This window comes from Geotrypetes seraphini, chromosome 3, assembly GCF_902459505.1.
Source record: "Geotrypetes seraphini chromosome 3, aGeoSer1.1, whole genome shotgun sequence".
NCBI lineage: Eukaryota > Metazoa > Chordata > Amphibia > Gymnophiona > Dermophiidae > Geotrypetes > Geotrypetes seraphini.
The window spans coordinates 127,188,953-127,205,076 of record NC_047086.1 but is presented as its reverse complement, the minus strand read 5'-3'; the positions used below and the strand labels follow the sequence as shown (position 1 = coordinate 127,205,076).

Below are 16,124 nucleotides of genomic sequence, written 5' to 3'. Positions count from 1 at the left end.
AACTCCCTTATAATTTATGCTGAGCCTTCCAAAACTCCCATAAAACTTACTATACCTACCTGTCATCCACCCTAATAGACCTTATAGCTGCAGGTGACACCTATATGGCAGTATAGTAGAGTTTTTGTAGACTCACACTTTCCACCATAAATTTAGAGTGGCTTATGGGCCTGGGTCCTCCTCTCTATGATTCACTAGCCCACCCACCAGGCTACTTAAGACACCAAAATTTTCAATACCAGGCGCTGCTGTTTTCTGAAAGCTTCTATACCACTACTAATGACTGGCGAGTCAATTCACAACAGTTTACATGAGCTTCTGTAAAGGTATTACAATACATGAGCTACTGTAGCGGTGTTACAATCCATGAGCTTCTATAACAGAGACTTACCCCCTCTTTCTAGAATGGGAACCCGCGCTGAATGGCCCGCACTGCTCCCGATGCTCATAGGAACTCAATGAGCGTTGGAAGCAGTGTGGGCCATTCAGCGTGGCTCCCCACGCTAGAAACTGCTATTGTAGTTTCGTAAAAGGAGGCCTGAGTGTTTCAGTGATGGTTAATGCACTCATTCTATGAATATGCACACATAATACTAGTATTGCTTCCTATATTCATTCTAAAACCTACTTACTTACATGCATAATATCAGTATCATATATTATGCTCATCCTAGATGTACACACCTCTGATAATTCTAGTTATCTGTACGTATTTATCATATTCTCAGCATTTTGGATATCTCTTTTGCGTTTGCCCTATCATCTTCCTAGTGGGAAGTTGCTACTCATCCTGTCAGTTTCATTATTAGTCTGGAAAAGGATGGTCTTTATCTCTTTCTTGAATTTTCTGTTGTCCTTTTCTAGTTTTAATTCTTTCCTTGGAGCCATTACTGAGAATATTCTTGTTCTGATGCTTTTGTATCTGATGTCTCTGAAGGCTGAGATTCCAGCAAATGAAATCTATCCAATCAACAGGAGCAGAATGTTTTCTTCTTAGAGTAGGAAACACAAACAAAATGGGCATAATGGTGTTATATGCCATCCCTGACTTAGACACAGAAGAATGGCTAAACATTGTGAACCTCATTGTAGAAGTCAACCTAAAGTTCTCCTCATTCCGAGTATGTGGTGACTTCAATCTAAATGTAGATAACACAGCATGCCAAAAGGCCCAACAGATAGTCCAACAACTGGAAGGTCTAGGACTACACCAAACAGTGAAAGAAACAGGACTGAATAGGAGCTGAGTATGAAGCTCCTGCCCCTTCCTCTCGCACCCCCGTAGCACATGGATTACAGCCGCTCCTGAGCTGGTAGGTCTGTGCAAAAAATGCAGGAATTGGGGCTAGAATGGTCTGGGGCATCCATGTGAGGTGATCTCTGGGCAAAACAAGTGGTTTTCAGGCAGAAAAAAGAAAATTTAAAAATTATCACTAAAAATCCAAGATGGCTACTGCCAAAAACATTGCACCATAAATGGGCCATTGGAGCTATATAAAAAAATATAAAAAATAGCGATTTGGAGGTCACGTGATGCCATGAGCGTGTAAGGATGTCTCCTTGCTCGCTCCGGGGCTGCCCTGCCGAGTTTTAGCCAGCCACGAGCAATTAAATCGCGTTTTTGGCGAAATTACGATAGCTTGTGCCTCCTTACGTGCATGGACAGATATCTCACTCGCTCCAGAGAACCCATGCAGGCGCGCTCGACGCGTAAGGAACGGGAGCGGGTTCGGCCAGGTGAATCTAACATGGCGGCGAGCCCCGCGGCGGCGGTCTCGCATCTTGCTGACACGGCGCTGAGCGACATCAAGGACGCTCTGGCCCAGGTTTTAGGGCCGAAGTTAGAAGCACTCACAGCGCAAATATCTAATATCGAGACGCTGCTGGCGGCGGCGGCGACCCGAACGACTGAGCTCGAGCAGCGGGTATCTACTCTGGAAGATGCAGGTACAACTCAGAGTGCCGATTTTAAAGCGCTACAGGCGCAGGTTCGAGCTCAGGCGGACAAGTTGGATGACCTGGAGAATCGCTCCCGCCGCTCGAACCTGCGCCTGATGGGTGTCCCGGAAACACTCCCAGATCGCTCACTGCCAGAATTGCTGGAGAGATGGCTGGGTGAGGAGCTGCCGCTTCCCGCTGCTGCGGGGCCTTTGCGTATAGAGAGGGCGCATCGTTTGGGCCCTCGTCCTGGCCTGGAAACCAGACCAAGGGTGGTTATTTTAAAGCTCTTAAACTTCAGACACAAAGTAGAAATACTACATCAATATCGACTCAAGAAGGATGCTTTGAAATATGATGGCTCACCTATTCGCATCAGTCAGGACTTTTCTATGGCCTTGCAGGAGAGGAGGAAGCCTTTCTACCCTCTATGTGCTCAACTATCGGAGTTTAAACAGAGATTCCAATTCATCTATCCAGCCACACTGCGGATTCAGCGAAATGGGACTTGGAAATCTTTTCAATCCTCAGAGGAGGCGGCTGCTTTTATCAAGCTCCTTGGACCACCTAATGCGGGAGTGGACTGACTTGGTGGACGCTGAGTATGATATGTGATTTGCTGTGTAATTCTGTCTATGCTAGTTTGTTTGCAGGGGCATGTTGCTTTCAGGGCCCTTAGGGGCATACATTTTTTGTGGGCTGGGGCGGCCCTGGACGGGGCGTCTTCAGTGACCTGTTGGCTCCCACATGTGGGAGAAATTTGAGGATGTTGGGGGGAATTGGGGGGTAGGGGGTTCCTGGGTGGCAGCGGTGATTTTCTTGATGAAGTATGTGTTTCTTTCCCAGGGTTGTTGGGGGATTTTTCTGTTAAGGCTGGTGAGGATGTTTGAATGGAGCGTATGCGTGAGTCTTGGGGTGAGGCTGGGCACCCCGGGATGTTATTTCTTGGGGACATTAGTATCTATGATGAGTTGGGTGGAGGACCCTGGTGGGTGATCGCACACTGCGTATACTCTCCTGGAATGTGTCTGGGATTACTTCCCCCTCTAAACGCACCAAAATATTGTCTCAATTAAAACATCATAAGGCAGATATAGCTTGCTTACAAGAGACTAGACTAACGGATCAAGAACATCAGAAACTACATCGAGGTTGGGTTGGGGACCTATATTTTGCCTCTTCTGCAGGTAAACGGGCGGGGGTAGCCATTTTGATAAGGAAGGGCTTGCAGTGTTCTGTCCAGGTTCTGAGGCGTGACACCCAGGGCCGCTATCTTCTTGTGAGGGTGGTTGGTCCGGGGGGGCCTTTTAGGCTCTTGGTGGGATACGGCCCTAATGGATATCAGCATTCTTTTTTTCAAAATTTGGTCAATATTTGCCTGCGGGACACTGATAGCCCTCTGATTGTAGTGGGCGATTTGAACCAGGTAGCAGACCCGGGCTTGGATCGTTCTGGGGGAGTGGGGATGACGTCGGTGAAACGCACTAAAGGTATTCCTTATCTTTGTCAAACCCTGGGATTGGTGGATGCTTGGAGATTACTCCATCCTACAGAGAGAGACTATACACACCAATCTAGAGCTCATGGTTCCTATTCCCGAATAGATTACACGTTAATATCTGAGAAGTTGTTTGCTCGGGTCTCGGAGGCAACTATAGGCCCTCTTGAGATATCAGATCATCATATGATTTGGCTTGAGGTAGCGATGGGAGGTCCTGTTGGCGCGGGGTCGGGGTGGAGATTTCCCGCATATTTACATGAGGACATTCAATTTCGGGAATTTTTATTGACTAAATGGGATGCTTACTGCACTAATAATGCACAACATATCGAACAATCTGTCCTTTTTTGGGACGCTGCAAAGGCAGTGCTACGTGGGGACATTATCGCATATGTTGCCTCCAGGACCAGACGCATAGCACATTGCATAGTATACTTGGAGAGTCAGTCTCGTCAGCTAAAACGTGATTTGCTGAGTTCTCCGTCGGTGACAGCTAACGAAATGTATAAAACGGTTCTGGCTGAGTTAAACTCCCTTATACACGAACGTACGAAAAAATTGTTGTTTTTTAGGAAGTTTCAGTTTTATAAACATGGTAATAAAGCAGGGAAGTTGTTAGCATCCGTCACCAAAAGCTGGAGGGGATCTAGATACATTCCTATGATCCGAGAGAACTTGGGGAGGCTGTTGACCTCGGCGGTGGAGATTGCAGATTGCTTTAAAAACTATTTTGAGGCCTTTTATGCCTCCCCGGGTCCTTACATGGGCCCTGATGTGTGTGATTACTTAGAGGACGCGGGGATGCCCAGATTATCATCAGCCCAGGCAGCTCGTTTGGATAGACCTTTGCAAGTACAAGAAGTGTTGCGGGCGATAAAAAATTTGAAGTCTTGCACGGCCCCGGGACCGGATGGCTACTCTCCAGAGTTTTATAAGATCTTGTCGTCCGTCCTGGGGGGGCCATTACTAAATTACTATAAGAAAGTTCAAACTCGTGGTGCATTTCCTACCTATGCGAACGATGCCCTCATAACCTTGATTCCGAAGCCGTCTAAATCGTCAACTGATATTGAATCCTACCGGCCGATATCTTTATTGAATGTTGATATTAAAATCTTGGCTCGTGTGCTGGCGGATAGGCTGGCGCCTCTGTTGCCTACTATTATAGTGCCCGAGCAGGTAGGTTTTGTTCGGGAACGGCACTCGGTACTGAATGTTCGTAGAGTGTTGATGGCGTTCTCTCGGGCGCAGCAGCTGCAATGCCCTGGCCTACTGGTTGGGTTGGATGCAGCAAAGGCCTTTGACAAGGTTCATTGGCATTATTTATTTCAGGTATTACAGCATATTGGGCTTCCGGATAACTATTTGGCCTTGATTCGCGTACTTTATTCGGATCCCACTGCCTCGGTGCTGGTTAATGGGGTGCGATCTCTTGGTTTTCCAGTGGGTAGGGGTACTAGACAGGGATGTCCACTGTCTCCCCTGCTCTTCTTGTTGTACTTGGATCCCCTGTTACGTACTCTTCAGGGAGATGACGAGATTGTGGGCCTACCTGAGGGCTCCACTCAGTTGAGGGTCCTAGCATTTGCGGATGACCTTTTGCTGACTTTGGGGGACCCACAAAGATCACTCGCGCGAGCGTTGGACCTCTTAGATGAATTCCATCTCTACTCTGGTTTAGTTCTTAACAAACAGAAATCCATGGTTCTGCCTACTTCGGACGCAGTGCGTCAGGATTGGCAGGGGGATTTTCCTTTACAATGGGCACCTTCGCGCTTACGTTATTTGGGGGTGGTTATTCCTCAGAGCCTGGACAGATTATACGCTGTAAATGTATTGCCTTTACTTCAACATACGGAGTCTACTCTGTCTAATTGGAAGAGATTTCCCTTGTCTCTATCTGGACGCATAGCCCTCTATAACATGATGATACTACCGCAATGGCTTTATATATTGCAGATGCTTCCTGTCATGTTATCTCCCACTCATTTAGCTCAACATAACTCACACCTTTCTAAATATTTATGGCAGGGGAAGCGGGCTAGGATCTCCCTATCCAAGCTGATGTTACCTCGAATGAAAGGAGGACTGGGTCTTTTGAGTGTTTCTAGATACAATCTTGCATGTCAATTACGACATATTCATGATTGGTTTTGTGATACCACTTACTTTTCTTTTCCTGAGATTGAATGCTTTTCCTTTAAACCATATCATTTTAGTTATTTATTGCATGCTCTCCACTTGCCTGACTCACTCCTGATCCGCTCACATCCACTATTACCTGCAATGCGCAAGGCTTGGAATTCTTTGTGTAGATTGCTGAAGATCTCCTCTAGAGCGACGTCTTGTCTACCGATTGCTGGCAACGGAGCATTTCTTCCGGGCATGAACACTGGGATCTTTCACCGTTGGACCTCCGTGGGGCTTCACTATATTTCGCAGGCTGTGCTTCCCACGGGGCTTCCTATTTCATTTGCGGACCTGCAAACACAGTTTCATCTTCCAGCAGCTGATTGGTTTGCTTACGGACAATTACAGCATTATTTGCGAACATTGACTCCGGCAGTGTTACGTGAGGAGGTTAACATCAAATTGCAAGAAGTTCTGGGTCTGACAGCACAAGAGCCCATACCACTGAAAATATACCATGGGTTGTTACTGGACCTTTTGGGCGAGACAGACTTTTCGGCATTGGCCAGGAAATGGTCGGCAGATTTGCAGGTGCCCATAGCTGCGGATATGATACGTAGAGGACTTTGCTTGGGAAAAGCTTTGCGCTTCTCATCAGTGGAGCAAGAGCGCAATTATAAGTTTCTTTTGAGAGCATTCTACACTCCCAAGAGAGCGCATATAATGGGACTTACCACGGATCATGGATGTGGCAAGTGTAAACAACCTCAGGCATCTTTTGGCCATATGTTCTGGACTTGCCCATTGGTGTCTTCTTTTTGGATAAAATTGATAACTACAGTGGCTCAGATTTGGGGCTGCACCTGGAGACTTCATCCGAGCTTCCTCATTACATTACAGATTCGATTTCATCCTCCCAGACCGGGCTGTGCGGCTTTTCTTAAGAGAACTATACATCTGGGGAGGAAATGTGTACTGTTACAGTGGCTTTCGCCGCAGCCCCCAACTATTCAACAGTGGAGAGCGCTAATGTTACAGCAAATGTTGCTAGAACGTAGAGATATAGTGGACATGTCTGCTAAGTCCGGCAGACTCTTTCGTCAATGTTGGTATTCTTTTAGTTTGACTTTTACGTCTTTTGTTCAACGACAGCTCTGGGATGTTTAAGAACCTATTTGTTCTCTATTATTTATGTCTCTCTTTCGGACCCTGTTTTCGCCGCTGCTGCCCGGGTGGGGTGGGTGGGGGGATGGGGGGGTTTGGGATTAGAGTCTGTATAAAAACAACAGTTTAGATTCTTTTGTACGTTTTCTGTATTTACTGGTTAATAAAAATGATTTCACATAAAAAAAAAAATAGCGATTTTAAGGTTTTGGAGGAGAGAAACATAACAACATAAGATTTGCCGCTGCTGGGTCAGACCAACCTAATACTATCCTTAGAAACTCTTAGAAACATAAGGAATAATTGGAGCAGTGGCGTACCAAGGGCAGGGGGGGGACGGACCACTCAAGGTGCACGCCCTAGGGGGGGTGCACAGCCATCCGGGTCCGGAACCTCTTGGGACCTGCACTTCAGCGTGCCTGCTGGTTCACTCCTGCAACCAAGAAAAAGGCTAAGAAGCCGGTGGGAGCGGCAAAAGCGTCCTTTAAGGAACACCATCCCGATCTGGCTCTATCCCGCCTCCTTCGTGATGCCACTGGACAGTGTTCTCAGCCATTGGTTGGGCAGGGGAGGGGCGGGCCTGCTGGCCGGATGGTGCGAGGACCCGTCCAGCCATCTTGCAGGTAAGCCCAAGGGGGGGTTCTGGGGTGGGGGTTTTGTTGGGGGGGTCTGGCAGGAGGGGTTGGGCACCCTCTTGCTGGCGATTTTTGGGGGGGTTGTTGGGGGTCTGGGGAGGGGGGTTGGGGCATTTTGATTGGGGGGGGTCATTGGGGGGAGTCCAGCAGGAGGGGTTGAGTACCCTCCTGCCGGGGGGCGGGTTCTGTTGGCAGGAGGGGTTGGGCACTCTCCTGCCACGATCGTTGGGGGTGGGGGTGGGCTACCGGCAGGAAGGGCTGAACACCTTCCTGCCGGCGATCACGGGTTTTGTCGGCAGGAGGGTTTGGGCACCCTTCTGTCACGATCGTCAGGGGTGGGGGGAGGGCTTCCGGCAGGAAGGGTTGAACACCTTCCTGCTGGCGATTGCAGGCTTTGTTGGCAGGAGGGGTTGGACACTCTCCTGCTGCAATCGTCGGGGGTGGTGGTTGGGGAGGGGAGACTGGCAGCCGTAGCCGCGGCCGCTATACTAATCACGGCAGGGAGATCCCTTGCCGTGATTAAGTATAGTGGCCGCGTCTACTTACCATGTAGACCAGCATTTTGCTAGCCTACATTGTAAGCGTCTCCCGCTAGGGAGATGCGTAGGGCCGCCTAGGTTTGCCTAAGGCTACCACCTAGCCTTAGGCGAGCTTAGGCGGGCTTGCGGACCTCCCTAGGCTCCCAGAGGTGCCTTCAATATAGGCGACCTGCCTGGGGAGCCTTTTTTTAGAAAACGTGCCTCCCGATTGGCTGATTAGACAGCTGTAGGACTCCTACAGCTGCCTACAATCGGGACGCACTTTGCAGAATCAGGGCCCAAATCTCCAAGTATCAGAGACCTAGAGATCTGAAAACCTAACTCTCAACTCCAGTCAACAGGTCATGTTCCTCTTTTACTATGGTGACAAATTTCTCTGACTCCCCTGATTAGCTTCAGCTATCCTTCCTCTGTGTGCTTACATTATTAAACCGGGACCCGACACGGTCCATGTTTCGAAGAAACACGACTTCTTTAGGGGTCCAAAAGTGTATCATATACAAGGAAACCTTATGGATAACAACTGGAAACAGCAGTATGGTGAACAACTTAGCAAGCTGTGTGAGCTCCTATGCGCTTTTGTCCTGCACCGCATAGGAGCTCACATAGCTTGCTAAGTTGTTCACCATACTGCTGTTCCAAGTTGTTATCCATAAGGTTTCCTTATATACTTCTCCCTCCGTATTCAGTTTCCACATTTGTGGTTTCGATTATTTGCATTTTTTTAACCTCTGGCTCCTCCCACCTGAATTAGGTCATCCATGGCTGCAGAGAAAAATTTTGCTGCATTTTTCCAAGCACCGATTCGCAGGGTGCATATAGAAAATCACAGATTACCAGCCTCTTTTCAAGAATCAGTCAAAAGAGACCAAATCACATGCATTTGCGCTCTCCCCAGTCAGCATGCCTTCCCCCCCAACAGTCCGATATCTTTCTCTCCACGCTCCTACTGCGACTGAAGTCTGGCATCTCTCGCTCATTCTCAAACCCCACTGGTTCTACTTTCAAACTTGTCTCTGGGGTTGCCAGCAGCGGCGGTAGTTTACATGGGGTTGCCTGCGGCAGCCCTGGAGCTTTCCTTCTGCTGTGTCCCGCCCCGCCAGAAACAGGAAGTTGAGTCAAGATGGGAGGCAGAACGCGGCACAGGGAAAGTGGTTGCGTCAGAGGGGGAGCGGGGATGAAGAAAGGTTGGAATAAGGTTGAGCTACCTGAATGCGAGATTGTTATTCATGGTTTCACCAAATGCGGGAGGGTTTTTAAAAGAAAACCGCGAATAACACATGAAAAAGTTATTCGCGATTTTCCAGTATTTGCAGTCATGTTGATCCCTTAACCTCCGCAAATTCGGAGGGAGAAGTGTATGTGTAACACTTTTGAACCCCTGAGGAAGGCGTTTCTTTGAAACACGGACAGTGTCAGGTCCCGGTTCACCAGCCCTTTGGATACAACTGTTTTATGACTATATTTATATTTATGTTTGTTCATTAAAGACTTAGGCCCGGATTCTCTATAGGACGGCCCAGGAGAGGCGTCCTATACAGAATTGGGCCTACACTAAACCCCGATTCTGTAACCGGCGTCCATGTTACAGACGCCGGTTACAGAATCGGGTTAGAGTAGACACGGCCGCTACACTTATCGCGGCAAGGGATCTCCCTGCCGCGATAAGTATAGTGGCCGCCTGTCCGATTGCCGGCAGGAGGGTGCCCAAACCCTCCAGCCGGAAGATGCCCCCACTCCCCCAGACACTACCATCGCCGTCAGGAGAGATCCCTTGCTGCGATAAGTATAGCGGCGGCGTCTACTTACAATGTAGACCAGCATTTTGCTGGCCTACATTGTAAGCGTCTCTTCCTCTACTAGGAAGACACTTAGGGCCGCCTAGGTTCGCCTAAGGCCCTTAGGCGATCTTAGGCATCTTGCGTGCCTCCCTAGGCTCCCAGAGGCGCCTTCAATATAGGCGGCCTGCCTGGGGAGCATTTTTTTAAAAAACATGCATCCCGATTGGCTGATTAGACAGCTGTAGGACGCCTACAGCTGCCTAAAATCGGGACGCACTTTGTAGAATCAGGGCCTTAGTGTCTTGTACACCATTCCTGCAGTTTTTGCTTTTGTTCTTCGATTTGATATTTTACTGCAGTTCTGTTGGATTCTTTGCTTGTTGTTGCCTCTTACATTATTAAACCCATTTAACTTTTATCCTCTTTAGTGGACAATATCCTCCAAAGTCTGTAAATGTGACCATCAGTCTTCCTGTCTCTCCTTCAGTGAATAATTAGCACAGGGTGCTGCCCACCTCTCTCTCTGCTTAGCTCAGCTACGTAACATTTCAATACATTGATACATTTCTACTACTGTGCTGCTGCTGAGGCAGGATCACAAAAACCTCTTATTTTCTCAATGCAATACAGAGAAAATCTGCTTTTAAAACTCACGGTGACCAGAAATCTCCTCTCTTTCCAGTTTCTTATCAAACTGTCACTTTATGGGGGTGTTCACTAGGCATGTGCCTAGGGCCTAAATGATTAGGAGAGGCCCTGAGAAATGTGCTATTTCATAGTGCCTAAGGAAGATTTTGGCCCAGATAAGAAAAAAAGCTAGCAGACTGGAAAGTGGAGGTGTGGGAACCAAAATCACTCATGTTCACAGAGATCTGCCTATTCTCCCTACACCTGTTTGCAGCCAACATCAGGAAGCAATGCTTCTTACATGCTGCTTCTTCCCCTGCAGTCAGAACCATGCAGGATTCCATTTGTGAGCATTTTAAAATGAACTTATAGTATGATAGGGTCCCAATACGTTTGTTTGTTTAGAGTCCACTAAAGGGTTAATCTTTTAGTGGTAGGCAAATCCTTTGTCTGTGGTAGGCAAATGAGATAACCACTACACTACAGAACCTTGGTCTATATATAGTGGCATACCAAGGGCAGGGTGGGGAAGGTCCACACTGGGTGGAGGGAGCTCAGGGATGCCAGAGCGGTTGCAGGTCTGTGGTCCACCTGCACATGACCATCAGCTTCACTGGCCTCACCCCCTCTTTTTTTTTTGAATATATTTTTATTGAATGAACCAATCACGAGAGGTACAATCAGCAACCAAGCCAAAAGAGAATAACACCATAGATACAATAATCAGGTATACAATACAGCTAGGCCAGAGATCAGGCACTCAAACAGAGCCTTCTCATGAAAGTTCACAATTTTCATTTTTGAAACAGAACAACAGGAAAACAAACCTCCCTCCCTCCCCCCCGCCCCAAATCCACCCACCCCCCTCCCCTTGCATCCTGAGGAACCGACCCAGCTTAGAACGAGTCCCAGCACTCCACATAAGCCACTGATTGCCAGCTAGTGGCACCCTTCTTGCGTTGCCTCTCCCAGACCGCCATCTGGGACATACTAGCTCTCCATTGTTGGAACGTAGGGCACACACTTCCCACCCAGTGCTGCAGAATGAGCTTCTTAACGAGCCCCAGAGCCACCAGCACAAAGCGTTGCAAAGGCGCAGTAATACCAGCCTCAGTCAGGGGACCCGTGACACCAAGCAGCAGAGTCTTGTACGACCATTCCAGGGAATGCCCCAAAACACCCTCCACCTCTTGAAGTGCACGTACCCACAGCGGTCCCACCAAAGAGCATTCCAAAAAATGATGCACCAGCGTCCCCTTGAGAGCAGGACATCTGGTACAAAAGGCATCAGGCCACAGGCCCATAGTGTGTCCAACGCAGCGGGTTACATACGCCCTATGCACGATCTTAAGATGAATTTCATGTAAGGCAACGTTAGGAGTCGCCCCCGCGCCATCCACAAAGCATTGTGACAACTCATCAACCGTAACCTCTTCACCCAACTCAGAGCTCCAGCCATCTGCCATTCGGGACAGAAAAACCTCAGCAGGCCTCCAGTCTCTCCCCAGTTTGTACCAAGCCGATAGCGAGTTAAATTCAAGTGAGAGGGAAAGGAAAGCCCTGTCCAACGGGGAAAAGGTAGGTAACTCCCCGGACGGCAGCCGAAGCGAAGAGCAATAACTACGTAGTTGTAGATAGAACAGTGCGGACCCTGCACTCCACGCCCAGTGCTCCTTGCATGCAAAAAAATCCGGCAGTCGCCCCGAACCCAGCTCCACAAGCTGACCAACAAATCGGCACCCGGATCGACTAGCCCGCACAAAGAAAACATGTGTACCCGCAGGGAAAGCAGGGTTAGCCACGAACTCCAAGAAAGGGGAGGGGCCCGACGAGCCCCCCAATTCCCTGCGCCACCAACCCCAAGCGGTCCGCAAAGGTCGTAACAAGGAAGCACAAGCGCCAGCCCTGGGTCTCAAGATATTGAACACTGATACCGGGTCCGCCAACATGGACCAAAATCCCCGCGGGGCAAACTTAGTCTCACCCGTGTAGAGTTCGTGCACCCATCGAAGCAGAGCCGTCACGTTATAAAGACGAAGATCCGGGAGATTTACCCCTCCCTGAGACCGCTCTCTAATAAGCTTATGGTAACCAATTCGCGCCCGTCTAGAGCGCCATATGAAAGATGAAACAATACCTTTATATTTCCTAATATCTCTACATGTGACCCACAGAGGCACCATTTGCAGAGGATAGAGCAACTTTGGCAAGAGGACCATCTTAAAAAGAGCAACGCGACCGAGAAAAGAAATCGGAAAGTCCATCCACCTCTTACAAAGCGCTCCAACCGCATCTAGTTTGTCTAGCACATTTTTCCTATATACCACCCGAGGGTCCGCATGCAAAAACACTCCCAGGTATTTAAGCGTGCCCCCAGACCATTTTAATGGAAAAGAAGGATCATGATGAGCCGCACATTGCGAGTGGACCGCCAAAGCTTCCGACTTTTCAAAATTAATACTCAGACCGGAAAACATGCCAAATTGTTGGATAATCTGAATTAGTGCAGGCACTCCCGTAATTACATCCCCCAAAAATATAAGCATATCATCAGCGAATAGATTGATTTTAAATTCTTGCGGCCCCAGATGTATACCCCGCAGTGTGGTAGTGTGCCTGATCTTAATCGCTAGAGGTTCAAGGGCCAATATGAACAGCATAGGAGAGAGAGGACATCCCTGACGCGTGCCTCGAGCTAGGGAAAAGGAGGAGGTGAGCGCCCCATTCACCAAGATCTGTGCAGTCGGCTGCTCATATAGTGACCGAATCCCGGCCAGAAAGCTCCCCATGATACCCATCTGTGGTAAAATCCAAAACAGATAATCCCAGAGAACTTTATCAAATGCCTTTTCCGCATCCAGGCTGACAATAAGGGCATTCTCCTGACCCGGATGACTCCGTAGCAGTGCCGGATTCTGTAGCACAGATAGGGCTCGCAAAACATTAGCAGAAGAATACCGCCCTGGGACAAACCCGGCCTGGTCCGGGTGAACCAGACCGGGCAAGACCTTGCCAAGACGTGCAGCCATGATGGCCGCGAAGAGCTTAATATCTTGATTCAACAGAGATATAGGCCGATAGGACCCCAGCTGGTCTTCCGCCCTTCCAGGTTTCGGTAAAACAACAATATGAGCATGAGTAAGCCGATGTGAAGACAAACCCCCCTCACACATGGCCTGACATAAAGCCTGAAAGGGACCAATAATCTTCTCCCCCAGCAATTTGTAGTATTCGGGGCCCAGTCCATCCGGGCCAGGAGCTTTCGCAAGCTTTAAAGCCCGTATAGCTCTCTGGATCTCAATGCCCTGCACTGGAGCGTTAAGTGCATCTCTCTGGTCCTGGGACAACTCAGGAAGGGGAAGGCCACGAAAAAACTCTGCTCTCTGCTCAGTGTCACAGCTCCCCCGATCATATAGTGCCTGATAGAACTGTACAAAGCTCTGTTGAATAGCCTCGGGCGAAGTTGCCTCAGAGCCATCAGGAGCCCAGATTTTGGGAATATGTCGCCTGCGGGCCCTGTGGTTAACCAAGGAGGCCAGCAATTTCCCTGCCTTGTTGCCCCACCTATGCAAACGGTATTTATACATCTGAATATCCCGTAGGGCTCTCTGCGCCAGTAAATCATTAATTTGACGTCGCAGCTCCCCGTATTGACTCTTGAGGGCTGTGGAACTCTTTCTATGCAACTCCCCCCGCACCCGGCCCAACTGACGGGACAGATCCAGCAGTGCCTTATCCTGTACCTTCCGCTTATGGGAGGTGTAAGCTATAATTTTACCCCTTAGAACAGCTTTACTAGCCTCCCAATATACCACCTCGGAAACATCAGAAGAGGAGTTATCGGCTAGATAAGAATCCCATTGGTTTACCAGGAAAGTGCGGAAATCCTTATCCTCATACAATGTGGGATTCATTCTCCAGCCCGACAAGGTCCTCTGGGGTGCCTGGCGATCGAGAAGCTCCATCCAGACCATGTGATGATCGGAGAGTACTCCGTCCTCAATCATCACTCTCCGAACTCCGGACAAAAGGGGTGGGGCAACTAGCAAATAATCCAATCTACTGTGTGCTTTATGCACTGGTGAATAAAAAGTAAAATCAGATTCGTCTGGATGGAGCGTGCGCCAGAGGTCCACAAGGCCCAACTGCGAAGTAACAAAGTTAATCCCCTTGTGTTCCCCTTGATGTAAACGAGGCCTGGGAGGCTTACAGTCAATTAGGGGGTCAGCAGTAATATTGAAATCCCCACCGAGCACCAATTGGTACTCGGAAAAGGGAGCAAGGGCAGCAACTAAAACAGAGAAAAAACGATGAGAATACACATTAGGGGCGTATATAGAGCAAAAAACATATTTCGTTCCCTGAAACACCCCTGCCCAAATTACATACCGGCCCTCAGAGTCCGAAATCACTTTGTGCATAGTACAAGTATGTTTCTTATGGAAAAGCACAGCTACACCCCTCTATCTGTTATTAAAGGAAGCAAAGACAAGCTCACCCACCCAATCCCTGCGGAGCTTAGCATGCTCAGACGCGTTGAGATGTGTCTCTTGAAGAAGCAAAACATCCACCTGTAGTTTCCTACAGTACTGAAGTACCTTACTACGCTTAACAGGAGAGTGCAACCCATCTACATTAAAGCTAGCAATCTTAACCCCAGACATAATAACCATATATAACCAAAATACACAAAAAAGACCAAAGATCATACGGGACGGCAGCACCAGCCTCCCAGCCGAGCCGGCGCTCCGTCCACTCAAACAAAAAATCAGACTGAGCCAGATTCCTAGGATGCAACCCAAACCCCAAACTACCCACCAACTCAACTGCCAACTTCTTCAAACAAGCCCCCCCCCCTACAATCAAAATGACCCACCCCCCTCCCCTCCAGCAACCCCACCGCCTCTTCCCCCATCCACACTGGCGACCACACCCCCATGCCACCAACACCCACCGCAATCAAACACAGATGCTCACACTCCCCCCCCCCCCCCCCCCAACCCCCCCCCCCCCACGCAACTCCAACCACAAGTACCGGTCGCAGCCATGACCAAACTAAAATAAAATAAAACAGTGGAGAACAGAGGACAGGAAAACATCCCATCCCCTGGACATAAAGGCCAAACACAGAGGGTCAAAAAATAGCAGAAGAGATCCAAGACAGCCAGCCCCGCACAGCAAAACAAGGCAGCTAGCTCTCCTGGTCAGGTCAAAGAGAGATGCAGAAAATAGTTATCAAATGTCCAATCCTGCTCAAAAGCCAGCTGAAAGGGGTAGGAGCATACCCTCCCCAAGTATCTTGCCATCAAACCGCCAGAGGCCCTCCAGCACGTATCCGGTGGCAGCGCAACTATGTCCAAGCAAATAGGCTCCATCCAAAGGGCAGCAAAATAATCCAAACAGGCAAGAATAGTCCTTGTCTTAGATGAATCCATGAGAAAGCATGGTAGGCCCGAAGGCTCACCCCCAAAGCAAAATTCTCCTAGTCCTCAGGCAGGGATGCTCCCTGAAGAACAAGCTCATTACTGAGCAGGGAGACTCTCAATGAAGCGCTTCAGCTCCTCTGCCTTAGATACAGTAAAGGTGCGGTTCTCATAGGTCAAGCGCACCTTAGCCGGGTAGAGAAAGGCAAATCGAATTCCTCTGGAAACCAGTTGAGAGCAGTAAGGCGTGAAGGTTCTTCTCAGCTCCACCACTTTAGTAGAGAAATCTTGAAATATCAATAGCTTAGCGCCCTCGTATAGCAGATGTCGCGCCTTCTTAAACAGATCAAGTAAGCGGGCCTTAACAGCATAGTTGTGGAAGCGGG

General features: G+C 48.9%; 1 protein-coding gene across 3 annotated transcripts in view; it reads right to left on the bottom strand.

Moving 5' to 3' along the window:
* Window positions 1-16,124, bottom strand: part of FBXO16 (F-box protein 16) — a 116,148-nt gene that overhangs the window by 40,254 nt on the left and 59,770 nt on the right. The gene's annotated exons all lie outside the window — the stretch shown is intronic.